Source organism: Lepus europaeus, chromosome 4, assembly GCF_033115175.1.
Source record: "Lepus europaeus isolate LE1 chromosome 4, mLepTim1.pri, whole genome shotgun sequence".
NCBI lineage: Eukaryota > Metazoa > Chordata > Mammalia > Lagomorpha > Leporidae > Lepus > Lepus europaeus.
In genome coordinates, this window is record NC_084830.1 from 93059612 (window position 1) to 93075813 (window position 16202).

At 40.8% G+C, this 16202-nt stretch overlaps 1 protein-coding gene across 1 annotated transcript in view; it reads left to right on the top strand.

Annotated features, from left to right (window-relative positions):
* Positions 1-16202, top strand: part of PXDNL (peroxidasin like) — a 547360-nt gene that overhangs the window by 289410 nt on the left and 241748 nt on the right. The window lies entirely within an intron of this gene.

A 16202-nucleotide genomic window follows, 5' to 3' on the forward strand; every position in this document is an offset into this window, starting at 1 on the left:
TGCCACTCTTAGGATCATTGGTTACTATCCTCACTCTGTCTTTTATGACCTCGTCTAAATATGATCAGAGTCGGCAAACTTGGAAGGCTTCCATAGCCTTGGCAACTCATGACAAGAGCCTATGGTGGTTACTGGCGCCATAAACTAGAGTGTCAATTTGTTGGGTCAACAACAAGAGCCACTGTGCACTTGCTCCTCATGTGGGATCTCTGTCCTTAATGTGCTGTACATTTTGATTTAATGCTATAACTAGTACTCAAACAGTATGTTTCACTTTGTGTTTCTATGTGGGTGCAAACTGTTGAAATCTTTATACTAAATTGATCTTCTGTATATAAAGAGAATTGAAAATGAATCTTGATGGGAATGGAAGGGGAGAAGGAGCGGGAGAGGGGAGGGTTGTGGGTGGGAGGGAAGTTATGGGAGGGGGAAGCCATTGTAATCCATAAGCTGCACACTGGAAATTTATATTCATTAAATAAAAGTTAAAAAAAAAAAGTCTGTGGCATTGTTACGACTCAGACCTGATTCTACCTTAGTGCACTTCACAGCATTTGACACCTTATATAAAGCTCAGACTCCAATGCCAGAATTTCAGTGTTAAATATGCATTCCTCAAGGCCAAAAAGTTGTCTTATAAAGTTACAGGGCTACTGAACTACAAATGGATGCTTTACTCAGAGATTTCTCTCGGTCATGTGTGTCTGCAACACAAAAACTATGAAACATTCAAGAGATTGTCCCTATTGATAACAAGTGATGGGATTATTTTTCTGAGCTCAGATATACAGAACACGCTTTGTTGTTTAATTGCTAGAAGGATTCCCATTTATCAGAAATGTTTGATTCTCAAATTTGTTACCATTGGCAGCATGGTTTCTTAAATGGCTAAAGCTATTTGCCATTCTTTCTCCTCCTTCTTCTCCTTCTTCTTAAAGATTTACTTCTTTCCTTGAAAGGCAGAGTTACAGAAAGAGGGAGAGACAAAGAGAGAGGGAAAGGGATCTTCCATCCTCTGAGTCACTCCCCAAATAGCCTCAATGGCTGGGTCTGGGCCAGGCTGAAGTCAAGATCCTTGAACTCTACTGGGGTCTCTGACATGGGTGCAGGGGCCCAAGTACTTGGGTCATCCTCCACTCTTTTCCAGATATGTTAGCAGGGAGCTGGATCAGAAGTGGAGTAGCTAGCTGGGACTCCAACCAATAAGGACCCATTTGGGATGTTGGCATCACAGGCAGTGGCTTATCCACTGTACCACAATGCTGGCCCCTGTAATCATTTATATAAATTTGGATTTATTTTTCCTAGAAGGTCAATTATTAGGCTAAAGTATTAAAATATATAATAAATCAAATATATTTTAAATGATATTGTTTCTACTTGTTTTTTAATTAATTTTGTGACTAATAAGTATCTCTGTGAAAAAGTGTTTCTTCATCTTTTCCTTATACATTATGTGATGTTTTGGATAATTTTTACTATATGAAGAATCATTACATAAATCAGTGAAGTGCAGATTCTTTAATAACAACAAGCAAAACCCCTACCAATGTGTTGACAAGGGTTATATTTTATTTTCATCGACTATATTTACTGATGATTAATAAAATTAGCATATGAAAAATTCTAATTGCCTTTTAAAATGCACATAGTTTCCATCAGTAAATATTTTATATTGTGATAGCAGTTAATGGTCTTACTAATCTTGAGTAATGCTAATGTTTAAAGCATTTCTGCTTTCTATTTTTAAGTGTGATTCCAGGCTCTTAAGAATCACTACTATAAGAGGACTTTTTGGTATCCAAAAATACAATCTCTAATCCTTGGAATTTTTCATAGTTTTACTCATAGCTCTGAAATCCAACTTTATTTTAGTATATCTCTACAAAACAAAAGTAGAACTTGAAGTGCCTGAGACACTTGTTCTCCAAGTTCTATTGACATTGATTTTATTTTAATGATTCATATTGTACCTAATCCTTTTTTGGATTAAACTCCTTTTTGAGGAAGGCAGGGACACCTGATAAATGTTTCCATAGGATTTGAAAACAGTAAGGTATGGTGATGTCGGTTCTGCTACTGCCAGTTCATCCTTGCTCACATCAGTATAAAAATACACTGGTGAGTTTTCAAGCAGTCGTCAAGACACAGCGTTCACTACTTAAACATGAGGAATAGGCAGTGAGGAAGGCATACTGAGGGAGGATTTGTTAGCTCAATTCTGTTTTTGATCTTTTTGTCACTTGAAAATGTGATGAATTACATTCTACTTCACAGATAAATGTTCTTTCTTTGTTGCATTATGTTACATTTTACATTTTAGCTACATCAAGGGGAGTTTTGTGATTAAACACAACAAAATCATAGACTAAATCACAAATGCTATCTTAGCATTAAGGAGGCTCAGTCATTTCTGAAGAATAATTTGTGTATATATTGATTGAGTGTAGTCAGAAGATGGTGTAGGGAGGAGTAACTGTGAGAATTACAACCATTGAATTTTCAGAGAGAAGATAGAAATATCACATACTATGAGAGTGTGTATTCAAATGAACAAACTTCTGAGGATATAATGAACAAACGTAAGGACCTTTTATGAGGCATAACTCTCTCTTGTATTTGTGCATATCTTGTTAGCAGAACATCAATGAAGGAAAATAGTGTCTTCAAAGCACATTTTCTGCTCTGTAATTGAGACAGAGGATTGTTTGATGATTTTACTTTTCAGAATAAGAATAACTGATGTGTTCTTAGAAAGCATAATTCAAGAATTCTTGTGTTAATCATTCATTTTGTCTTCAATTATTCTTCATCTAAAATTTCTGCCTTTGTTCCACAGATATAATCGATAGATTTGATTAATCAATACATTATTTATTTTGTCTATGAGCTTTCTTCTGTCTTTTTTCCTTAATAGGCATGAAATATCTCTTTTGTGAGAATTATACCTTCTAGCCTGTTCCTCACATGTCCACTGAGGTGGGCTTGTGATTATCCATTTTATTAATTCTTTATGTTTTCTCCTCAATGTGAAACTTTATATCCCTTACTTTATCTTCTCTTTAGATGTTTTCTTATTTCTGAATGGCGTATTTAATTTATAACATCCTTATTGGATAACAGAAAGCTTCCATATCTATGTAAAGCTGTTACCTACTGCTTCATATTTTAAATATAAATTTCTTATTCTATCATCTCCAATTCCATATAGAGACAGAGTAGCATCACTGAGCATACAGCTTTAGAAATTCGATAAATCTGAGTTTGATTCCAGTGAAAAAGTTTGGCACTTATTCACTACTGGATCTTTAGAATCTAATTTTAAAATTCTAAACTTCAGTGTTTTTTTGTATTCTTTTTAAAATGAGGATAATAATAGTGATTTGCCTATCTAGCTCTGACTGTCTATCTATCTAGGAAACATTTGGCAAGAGTGGATGCTGAAATAATAATGTCTAGTATTGTTGATGCCATGCTCATTATTATTCTGTTATTATTTCAAAAAGTTTTTGTAAAATTTCTTTAAAGCTGATTTTATTTTTTTATATTTTAAAATTAGGGATACAGTGGAAATCATTTGAGGACAAGGCTTTTTTTTTTTTTTTTTTTTGAAGGTTGGGGGAGAAGACAGAAATAGAGACACAGAGAGAAATCTCCCATCTATTGGTTCATTCTACAAATGCACACTAAGTCAGGGCAGGGACTGGCCGAAGCCAGAATCTGGGAATTCAGTCTGGGTCGCTTACATGAGTGGTAAGGTTCCAACTGTTTGAATTATTACCACTGCTTCCCAGGGTCAATACTAGCAGGAAACTGCAACCAAAAGCTGGAATTAGAAATGGAACCCAAGCACTGTGATGTGAGATGTGTGTGTCTTAACTGCTGCTAGGCCAAATGCTTACTTTGCTGTAATTAAAAAAAAAAAAATATTTGAGAGGGAGAGGGAGAGAGTAAATGGTGTAGTTTTAAATACAAACTTAAATTTAGCCAGTGATACAAGTATCATTAAGTTAATTTGTTTGACCTTTCTTGATCTTTCTAGTTTGTGTTTAAAAACCTTCTAATTTTAGTTCTTAAACTTAATAACTGGCTGTAAATGGTAAAAAAAAGTAATCATTTTGGAAAACAGATAAATAGCCAGCTTTATGAAGATACTGGTTCAAAGATTTTATTAGATGCATTTTATTATTACTTTTTAAAAAGACTGTAGGAAGCAGAATAGCTACCATGCTGCTTTTGGATAGGTAACACGCAAACATGCTGAGTGGAAACAACAAAGGAATAAACGGGTGAGACTTCTTTGCTCATCCGTTGCCCCCGGGGATTCCTGTGTTAGAGCCTTTCTGAGTTCATCTGCTGTGTTGATGCCCTTTGCCTGGAGACCTTAGGATCCCTGGCGCTAAGCCAGGTGAGGGACCACGGGGACTGTTGTTAGAGGTGTCAGGGAGCACATGGTCTAGCACTTGGGGTTTGGCTGGGCAACTGGGCGGGGGGCTGTGGAAGCAAAGATTTGCTCTTAGTTGAAGATTGTCAGAAAGCACGGGCAAGTGTGTCATTCAATAATAGCTCTTCTTATCTATAAGGACAGGAGACTAGCGGGAGATAAAGCTGAAATGGGAGAGAGGCAGCACTCACTCGGCTGGGCCAGAAGAGAGAGTTTGATATTTTTGTGGTGGCGCAATGTATTAGTTCCGGTTGCCATAACAGATTGTCATCGGCTGGGGAGCTTCAGCAGCGAATAGTTCTGGAATCTGGCCAGTCCAGGATCCAAGGTACTGGGAGTTACAGAGAGTAGTGAGGGCCGCTTCCTTGTTTGCAGACGGCTGCGTCTCTGTGTGCTCACGTGGTAGAAACCAGAGAAAACTCTTCCGAGTGTCCTCCTTGTTGATCCATCACAAGCGCCCCGCCCTGGTAACCTCATTCAGCCCCAATGCACAGGCTCCCCAGGAGCAGAAAAAGGAGCGATAGGGCCGAAACAGCCACCGGATCCTTGCGTGTTTCCATTCATCCACCCGGCCTCTGGGTGCTCCCGCCCAAGCCAGGCTGCTGGTGGGAGGCGCAATTCTAATCTCTCCACTCCTTGGGCCAGGGTTTTTGTGGACGTGGAAGTTGGGGGACCCAGATCCTTAGTAAGGATGGGGTCATCTTCCAGGTTGATCTTTGGACATTAAAATCAGTGATTTCCAGTTCTCCCTCCTCTGGGCCAGTCCCCTGCCCCGCCCTCCCCACTTCCCTGCTGGCTCCAGAGGACGAGCTGAGGGGAGGGACTTGGGGCTGCCTCTCTGCCCTGGACCCCAGTGCTGCGTGTGGGGGAAGGGGACAGAATGACTCAGGCAGGGTGGGGTGCGGTGGCTCCTGCTCCGGCAGGTCCAGAGGAAGGGAGTGGAGCTGGTGCAGGCTCCTGCTGGAGTGAGGAGAGCACAGACAGGACAATAAAGACAGAGGTGGCTCGGTTGTACAAAAAAAAAAAAAACAAAAACAAAAACAAAAACAAAAACAAAAACAAACAAACAAACAAAAAAAAAGAACAAACAAACTCAACCCTCGTCTCTTAATAATTGGCAAAACTAGTCGATAGAAAGTCAGTATGGAGGAAACCAGAATTATTACCCAAATTGAGCTAATTGAAATTAGTAGAGCAGTGCACCCAAAACAAACAGACAAAAATTATATTTTCAAGTGCTATGAAAATCCACAAATATTTAGACTTACTGAGAAATCTGTAAGTCAAAGAAGTCTTTTTTTTTTTTTTTTTTTGGACAGGCTGAGTGGATAGTGAGACAGAGAGACAGAGAGAAAGGTCTTCCTTTTTGCCATTGGTTCACCCTCCAATGGCCGCTGCGGCCAGTGCGTCTCGCTGATCCGAAGGCAGAAGCCAGGTGCTTCTCCTGGTCTCCCATGGGGTGCAGGGCCCAAGGACTTGGGCCATCCTCCACTGCCTTCCCGGGCCATAGCAGAGAGCTGGCCTGGAAGAGGGGCAACCGGGATAGAATCCGGCGCCCCAACCGGGACTAGAACCCGGTGTGCCGGCGCCGCAAGGTGGAGGATTAGCCTGTTAAGCCATGGTGCCAGCCTTCAAAGAAGTCTTAAGAAAAGTGAAATATTTTGAATAGAGTAAAAAGGAAAAAAAATAAAAATTTTGCAATATATCTAAATTAGTAGTTAGATAGAAATGGAATTAAATCCTTATATTTGAAAAAATAAATATTGCAAATCAGTTATGCAAACTTCTACCTTAATGATCTAGTAAGCAGAAGGAAAAAGATAATAGAAATAAGAGTGGAAATTAAAGTTATAAACATAGAATAAGACAGCATAGTCTGCAAAGTAAGACCTAACATTGTTAGATCTCAGCCAAACCCCCTGAAAAAAAAGGAGAAGGAAGACACAAATTATCAATATCCAGAATGGGGTGAAGAACATTACTAGAGATATAGATATTAGATGAGTAAAACAGAAACATCATGAGCAGTTTTATGCTGTTAAATTTTATAACTAATGAAATGAAAAAACTTAAAAGATGTAACTTGTGAAGAGACACACTATACAACCCCATAACTGTTAAATAAATTATATTTGTAGTCACTGCAAATATGCAGTTGCAAACAAAACAAAAATGGAGAACAAGATATCTTCACTAATGAATTTTAACAAACATATAAGGAAGAAATAAAATCCAGGTCTATAAAAACTCCTTTGAAAAACAATGGAGAAATAATTCCCAACTTATGTTGTGAGCTGCAATCACTTTATGACACCAAAATTAGAGAAAAGCATTACAAGAAAAGAAAACAACAAATTTATATTTTTCATTAATATAATGTAAAATTACTAAGACCAAATATTAGCAAATTGAGTCAGTACAGGTCATTTTAATTTCATGAATGCCAGTTAGTTTAATAGTTGAAAACCAAAAATATGTATCATTATACAGATTACAGAAAGAAATTATCATCCTACTAAGAAAAAACTACTTGGTAAAATTTAGCATCCATTCATGATAACAACCTTCATCAAATGAAGAATAAATTGGGGCTGGCATAGTGGCATAGTGAGTAAAGCCACCACCTGTGGCATTGACATCCCATATGGGCACTGGTTCATGTCCTGGCTGCTCCACTTCACATCCAGCTCTTTACTAATGCACCTGGGAAAGCAGCAGAAAACATCCCAGATTCTTGGGCCCTTATACTAACTTGGGAGAACTGGAGGATACTCCTGGCTCCTGGCTTCAGTTTGGTTCAGCGCCAGTTGGTGAGGACATTTTTGGAGTGAACCAGCAGATGGAAGATCTTCCTGGCTCTGCCTTTCAAATGGATAAATTTTTTTTTAACTTTTATTTAATAACTATAAATTTCCAAAGTACAACTTTTGGATTTATAGCAGCTTTTTCCCCCTCCCACCCATAACCATCCCATCTCCTGCTCCCTCTCCCATCCCATTCACATCAAGATTCATTTTCAATTATCTTTATATACAGAAGATCAATTTAGTATATGCTAAGTAAAGATTTCAACAGTTTGCACCCACAGAGAAACACAAAGTATAAAGTACTGTTTGAGTACTAGTTATACCATTAATTCACATAGTACAACACATTAAGGACAGTGATCCTACATGGGGAGTAAGTGCACAGTGACTCCTGTTGTTGACTTAACAACTGACACTCATTTATGGTGTCAGTAATCACCAGAGGCTCTTGTCATGAGTTGCCAAGGCTATGGAAGCCTCTTAGTTCGCTAACCCTGATGTTATTTAGACAAGGTCATAGTCACAGTGGAAGTTGTCTCCTCCCTTCAGAGAAAGCTACCTCCTTCTTTGATGGCCTGTTCTTTCTGCTGGGATCTCACTGACAGAGATCTTTCACTTAGTTTTTTTTTTTTTTTTTTTTTCTTTTTCCAGAGTGTCTTGGCTTCCCATGCCTGAAATACTCTCATGGGCTTTTTAGCCAGATTTGAATGTCTTAAGGGCTGATTCTGAGGCCAGAGTGCTGTTTAGGACATCTACCATTCTATGAATCTGCTGTGTATCCCGCTACCCATGTTGGATTGTTCTCTCCTTTTTAATTCTATCAGTTAGTATTAGCAGAGACTAGTCTTGTTTGTGTGATCCCTTTGACTCTTAGACCTATCAGTATGATCAATTGTGAACTGAAATTGATCACTTGGACTAGTGAGATGGCTTTGGTACATGCCACCTTGATGGGGTTGTATTGGAATCCCCTGGCACGTTTCTAACTCTACCATTAGGGGTAATTCTGATTGAACATGTGCTGAACTGTATATCTCCTCCCTCTCTTATTCCCACTCTTACATTTAACAGGGATCTCTTTTCAGTTAAATTTAAACACCTAAGAATAATTGTGTGCTAATTACAGAGTTCAACTAATGGTATTAAGTAGAACAAAAAAAATACTAAAAGGAATAAAGTAGTAAGAATAAATAGCAACTTTCTCAACATGGTAAAAATATCCCGAAAAGCTCCTCATCTAACATCACAATTTTGGAAGCCTAGCTGTGTAACTTATAAGGGCAGGAACAAGACAAGGATGTCTGTTCACATGACTTTACCTGGGCCTTTTACTGGAGATTCTAACCATTGTACTAAGGAGAGGAAATTTGTAGGAGACAACCATATTAGGAGGAAAGAAGAAAACATCTACAAGTCTGCATGAAGTCCTCTGGGATCTCCAAAAATGAACAAGAAATTATGAGTGAGTTTAGTAAGGCCACAGGTTCCTAGGACAGTATAGAAAAATATATTCCACTTGTAACAGAGCTACAAAAATTTGGAAGTTTGTTTTTTAAAGATATATTTATGTATTTGAAAGGCAGAGTTACAGAGAAGTAGAGGCAGACAGAGAAAGGGAGAGAAAGGTATTCTATCTGCTGGTTAACTCTCCTATTGGCTGCAACAGCCAGAGCTGCGCCAATCCTAAGCCAAGAGCCAGGTCTACCACGTGGGTGTAGGGGCCCAAGGACTTGGGCCATCTTCTACTGCTTTCCCAAGCCATAGCAGAGAGCTGGATTGGAAGGGGAGCAGCCTGGTCTTGAACCGGCACCCATATGGGGTGCTGGCACTGTAGGTGGCAGCTTTACCTGCTATGCCACAATGCTGGCCCCCAAAATTTGGAAATTGACATTAAAACTAGTACCCTGTAATAAGAATTGAAAAATTTAGGAATAAATTTAATGAAATATGTGTAGTGTCTTTATACTTCTATTATTTTCCCAGGTCTTCTATAACAAACTACCATATGTTGTGTAGCTTAAAAGAGGAAAAAATGTGTTCTTTCACATTTCTAGATTCTAGGATGGAGTTTCTGGCTCTTAGCTTCAGCCTAGCCCAGACCTGGCCTTTTGGTCATTAGGGAGTGAACCAGTAGATGGAAGATCTCTTTCTCTTTCTGTTTCTCCTCTACCCCTTCCTCCACCTCCACTCAGCCTGTCAAATAAATAAAAGAAATCTAAGAAAAAGTAAATTCACCCACATTTTGTTGGAGATCAGAAATTTGTCCAGGTTATTTATAGGTAGCCTTCCAGTATCTGGATATACCACAATTTGTTTATCCGAGCACTGGCTGCTAGATAGTTGGGCTGTTCCAGGTTGGGGTTATTATGAATGAAGGCCCTATAATCATTTGAGGAGTAGTCTGTGTGGGCAAATGTGTTTTCATTCCTTTGGGAAATAAACACCTAAATGTGGAATTACTATGTCTCACTCTTAATGTTTAACTTTTAGAGAAACTGTCAAATTGTATTTTTTTAAAGATTAATTTATTTATTTGAAAGAGTAACACAGAGAGAGAAGGAGAGGCAGAGAGAGATCCTCCATCCACTGGTTCATTCCCCAGTTGGCCGCAATGACCAGAGAAGCAGAGGCAGAAAGAGAAAGGGAGAGAGAGGTCTTCCATCTGCTGGTTAACTCTCCTATTGGCTGCAACAGCCGGAGCTGCGCTGATCCGAAGCCAGGAATCAGGAGCTTCCTCCAGGTCTCCCACGAGGGTACAGGGGCCCAATGACCTAGGCCAACCTCTACTGCTTTCCCAGGCCATAGTTGAAAACTGAATTGGAAGTCGAACAACCGGGACTTGAACTGACACTCACATGGGATGCCAGCACCACAGGCGGCAGCCTTACCCACTACACCACAGCACTGGCCCCACCAAACTGTATTTCAAAGTGATTATGTCACTTGAATTGTGAACAGCTAGGTATGAGAGTTTCAAAGCCAATAGTTTTCCCAGCACTTAGTGCATTCAGTTACTTTAATATGAGCAGTTAAAGAGATGTATTGGAGTTCTGCTTTGTTCTGAAAGGAAGAGTCCTGTGAATTCTGGTCAAAATTTCAAGTTTTTAGAACTCTGATCACCAAACATACTATTAATGTATTCAGGCCACATAGAATGCCATGGGTTATTTATATTTGTTTTTAGTAAAATTATTTCAAAGCAATAAATTTTGATCAGCTAAGTAGTTTGGGTAAAACCAAAGTACATTTCTGAGTGGGAACAGCATCGTGTGTGTGTGTGTATATGCGTGCGTCTTGGGAAGAGGGTTGGTTCTCTTTTCTTCCTGTAGAATTCTAGCAAAAAGGCTAGATGTAGGTTGTCAAGAGTGATCTTTGAAGACTACCTAATTTTTTCTTCAACAGAAATGGATATGGAAAACAGAGAGATTTTTCTGATCGTCTTTTTGCTCTCCAAAGTGTCCTGGGAAAAGCTCAAGCACCCCACTGAGAAATAGATCAATGTGGGTAGAAGCGTGTCCCTCCTCCTCCCTAATGCTTGTGGCTGACTGGGATCAGAGTGACGTAGGGGGCTCATGTCCAGCTCCAAGCACTACTGGAGTTAGACTCTCTGCAGGGAATAGAATGTATAGCTCCCAATATGTCTGGACATCAATCTGCAAGCAACAATTGATCAGAATCTGAGTTTTTGATTGAATTTCTTTTTCTAACTTACATTACAAGAGGCTGTGTTGTGGATTAGTTGAAACTTTCATCTACTTTTGTATGGTACACCCTGGTGTTCCCAGCCAGAGGGTCTGCACCCTGGAGTCCATTAGAGTCAGCCAAGAGCTCCTAAAAATATCATTGCCTTCCTACTCCCTTCTCTCAATAAATCAGAATCCCAGGAGGAAGGGGCTGGCTTTGGTTGTTGCTTTTACAGTTTCTGGGAAGTCTCTAGTGTGCAGCAAGGTTAAGAATCCTGAAGTCTAACTTAAAGATATTCACGCCCTGGAGATCTTACCCTAATCTAGCTGGGATAATGTCTCCTTTTCTTTCTTCAACCCTTTCATAACCATCTCTGGTAGCTTATGAGCTCCATTATCCAATGTATTCCTTTATCTGCCTTAAAAGCTGGGCCAGGTACCAGCCAAATAAGCATGTTATGTTTGGATTTTCCATGGACTTTTATGAAAGTTAAGTTCAGAGTCTAAGAATAGAAATCTTTCTCCCCTTAACTTAAGTTTCAGTTCCTGCATTGGGGAAAACTCTTTCTCACGCATGTGAGTTTGCTGCTGATATAGTTGCACGAAAGCTTCCCAGAGACCAGACGCCTCCAGTTCTGTTTAATGACGTAACAAATCTTCATGTTTGGCCAGCAGGACTTAGACAATCAGATGTAATGCTTGCAATGTATCATCAGGAAAGCAGCATCCAAAAACTTAAGAACAAATGCATGGATGGCTTTGCAGAAAAGACTTGGAATATTTAACAAACTCTGTGCCAGTGTTGTCCTAGACACCCTGTCTCCCTTTGTGCTCTGTCTTGCACCACATGGGAAGGGATTTTGGAATGTTCATGAACTTAGACAAATTTATTTTAGTACGAAAATAAATTTGAAATGCAAGTATACACAGGTGTTCCAAAAGTTCTTGGAAAACATGCTCTGAAAAAACTATGTGGGTCTCAAAATGTTTTGCCCCTAAATAGGCTTCTTAATTCTGTCTTGCCAAAATTTCTAGAAGTGCCTCCCTACTCTGCCTCTGGAAACTTTGCTTCCCTCACCACCCTCTGCTTCTCCCACACCACCTCTTTCCTTTCAGAACATGCTCACTTGTCACACCAAGAAATACACATGTAGCTATTGTTTTCCTTTTTCCTTCTATGCATATCATGAAGCATAAATTAAATTGCAAGTGATAGAATGCTCTGTTGCCAGTGGCTTCAGCAAAAGAAAGGGGAACTTGCAATCTAGATGTAGACTTAGTTACAACTCTAGGACATTTCTGTTTCTCCACTTCCAAGTCCTGTTCCGTTGCTGTTTTATTCTTGGGCTCTATAATGGCAAAAAAAAAAAAAAATGTTGCCGCAGCTCCAGGATCGTCATATTTTTCCATTTGTGCTTGTTAAGAACAATTTGTTTCCTCTAAGCTAGAAAAATTCTAAGACCTAACTCTTTCTGGCTGTGGGTAGTCAGGTGGCCATAGCTTACCCAACCACTGTGGCCAGGGAACCAAATACTCTGGTTGGTCTTCACGCAATTGCTGGTTCCACCCTTGAAGTCCATGTTTGGAGTCAGCTTTACCCAGATTAAAGGCAATGAAAATGTGATAATAGTTGTAGACAGCAGAAAAGAGAATGTTTATAGGAGGACAAAACAGCAAACATCTTCTCTGCCTTCCTGTGAGAATTTGAAAGGACCAAGACTTTTTCCTCCCTAAGGAAGAAAGTGAGGTAATAAAGGGATCAATATCAGTGCTTCTCAAACTTGAGCGTGCATATGAATCACCTGAGGACAGTAGTCCCCTGGGGTCCTCAGGGATGGCCCTCAAAGACAGCAAAGAGCACAGATGCTCAAGTATTTTCTATAAAAAGGCACAATGTTGGAGCCAGTGTTGTGGCAAAATGGGTGAAGCCATCACCTGCAATGCCATCCTCCCTTATAGGAGCCGGTTCAAGTCTCCACTGTTCCACTTCCCATCTAGATCTCTGCTAATGCATTTGGAAAAGCAATGGAAGATGGCCCAAAGATTTGGTCCTCCCCCACCCATGTGGGGGACCCAGATGGAGTTCCAGGCTTCTGGCTTCAGCCTGGCTCAGCCCCAGTAACCAATTGGAGAATGAGCCAATGAGTAGAAGATAATCTCTCTCTCTCTTTCTCCTCTCCCCATTCCTTCTCTAACCCTCAAATAAATAAAATAAGTCCAAGAAAGAAATTATGGGTGTTTGTCCATAACCCATGCACATCCTCCTGTATACTTTAAATCATCCTCTGATCACTTAACAGTACTCAATACAAAATAAATATATTTTATATATACAAAATATATATTTTAAGGTATAATGGTAAGGAAAAACAAGGCTGTCCTTATTTGGTACAGATGCCATGTTTTTAAAATGTCTTTGCTCTTTTGTTGAATCTGTAGATGTGAACCCATGGGTACAGAGGGCTGACACTGAATTTCTTTTTTTCTTTCTTCTTCTTCTTCTTTTTTTTTTGACAGGCAGAGTGGAGAGTGAGAGGGAGAGAGAGAGACAGAGAGAAAGGTCTTCCTTTTGCGGTTGGTTCACCCTCCAATGGCCGCCGCTGCCGGTGCGCTGCGGCTGGCGCATGGCACTGATCCGAAAGCAGGAGCCAGGTGCTCCTCCTGGTCTCCCATGCGGGTGCAGGGCCCAAGTCCTTGGGCCATCCTCCACTGCACTCCCGGGCCATAGCAGAGAGCTGGACTGGAAGAGGGGCAACTGGGACAGAATCCGGCGCCCCGACCAGGACTAGAACCCGGTGTGCCGGCGCCGCAAGGTGGAGGATTAGCCTATTGAGCCGCGGCGCCGGCTGACACTGAGTTTCAAAACTGAAGATGTTGGTTCAGAATTTGTGGGGAGGGGCCAGATTTCTGCTTTCTAAGGAGCTGCTGGAACTGCTGGTTCAGATTCCACTGAGAATGAACAAATTGCTGGAAGTTTCTATGTCCGACTGCATCCTTTCAGTGGAACTTGGTCTTCTGAACCTATAAGTTATCAAAGGAGAGGCAGGCATTTGGTGAAATTGTGAAGGCACTGCTTGGGATGCCTGCATCCCACACTGGAGATTCTGCATTCAGGTTTTGGCTCTGCTTCAGACTCTACCTTCCTGTTCATGGAGACCCTGGAGAGCAGCAAGTGAAGGAATTGGCAGCTGGGTCTCTGTCAACCATGAGAGACCTTGACTGAGTTGTTGGCTCATGGATTTGGCCAGGCCAAGCTCTGATCATTGCAGGCATTAGGGGAGTACACCAGCAGATTTACAGTCTGTCTCTTCCTTTCTCTCCCTGTCTATCTCTTTGCCTTTCAAATAACATTAAAATTAAATTAAAAATAGAAGAAATTAAAAACACAGAGAACCAGGATGCTGGAGCCAGTGTTGTGGCACAGTGAGTTAAGGCATGGTTTGGGACAGTGAAATCCATATCAGAGTACCAGTTTCAATCCTGGCTGTACAGCTTCCAATCCAGCTTCCTGTTATGTTTCTGGAAAAGCAGCAGATGATGGCCCAGGGGTTTGGGCTCCTGTCACCTACTTGGGAGACCAGGGTGGAGTTCCTGATTCCTGGTCTTGGTCTGACCCAGCCCTGGTTGTTGCTGGCATTTGAGAAGTGAACTAGTGGTAGGAAGCTATCTCCTCCCCCTCATCACCCTTTCTTTCTGGTAAATAAATCTTTATTTTTTAAATTTTTTTTTATTTTTATTTATTTAAGAGGTAGAGTTACAGACAGTGAGAGGGAGAGACAGAGAGAAAGGTATTCTGTCTGTTGGTTCACTCCCCAAATGTCCGCAAGAGCCAGAGCTGGGCCAATCCGAAGCCAGGAGCCAGGTGCCTCTTCCCAGTCTCCCACGCTGGTGGGCCATCTTCTACTGCTTTCCCAGGCCATAGCAGAGAGCTGGATTGGAAATAGAGCAGCCTGGACTAGAACCGGTACCCATATAGGATGCCAGCACCTCAGGCGGAGGATTAACCTACTGTGCCACGATGCTGGCCCCCGGTTAATAAATCTTAAAAAAATAAAATGCTAACCTTACTCCTATTTGAACAGCAATAGTTGTACTCACCCCACACACTTGTGTCAGGCCTCATTGTTAACATGGTGTCCTTGTACAATGATGTCAAGTTCTCCGACAACTACATGGTAAATGTTGCTATCATAAAGGGTAAGGGGTGAGAAACACAGCCTCAGTGGGCTGAACGGCCTTGTGTGTTGCTGCTCTGGTAATTTGTGGTAAAGTACAACATAAAAGGGTGTCTCCTGATCACAAGTTCTGGGTCTTCATGAGAATATCCTTATGTGAATATAACACTCCAAAGACAATAGGCTTTCTGTTTTAACAGCCTTTTGCTTTTCTATTTGGGTCGATTCTCAAGTGGTTATAACAAAAGATGTTTATAGAGTCAATGCTGTAATGGGGTTGCCACCATCAGGTCACCTTCAGAGAAGACGTCTTGAGTCATCGATAGGTCGGGTGCACACTGGCTTATCTGCATGCTGCAGTGTAAGCCTGTCAAACCCCACAGCCTCAGTGACTGTAGTACCTTGAACTGCACACAAATCGATAGCAAAGCTTTGCAAGCTATTGTTGCAAAATTCAGTCAGGAGAAGTTAAACGTTAAACATCAAAGTTTAAGCAGTTAAAAGTTAAACATGAAACCATGCTGGGGACTAGCGCTTGCTTCTTGGGATGTTTTCTACTGCACGTGGATTGTGACAGTGGGGAAAATGCTTCACTTGGATTTTTTTATTTTTATTTGTATTTGTATTTATTTTTTTTTTGACCAGTTCCTGTTCTTGAACTTGACACCACATGTTGTCTACTGAGGGAAGTGAGGACAATCGTCCCTGCTCTTTTGTTTTCATTTTTTAAAAAATATTTTATTATTTCATTTTATTGTGTTGTTTTATTATCTGGAGAAGCATGGAGACAGAGAACGAGATGGACAGATACAACCACACACACACACACACACACACAGAGTAATTTCCTCTGCAGGTTCACTCCCTTAATGCCTTCAGTGATGGTTTGGGCGAATCCAGGAGCCAGGAGCTCAGTTCCGGGTCTCCTATGTGGGTGGCGAAGATGCATTAGCTGAGCCATCACCACTGCTTCCCACAGTCTGTGTTAGCAGGAAGCTGGAATCCAAAGCAGTTGGGACATGAACTCAGGTGCAGCCATGTGGAATTAGGCATGTGAACCGGCATCTGGACGCCCTTCTTCACTGCTTGCTCT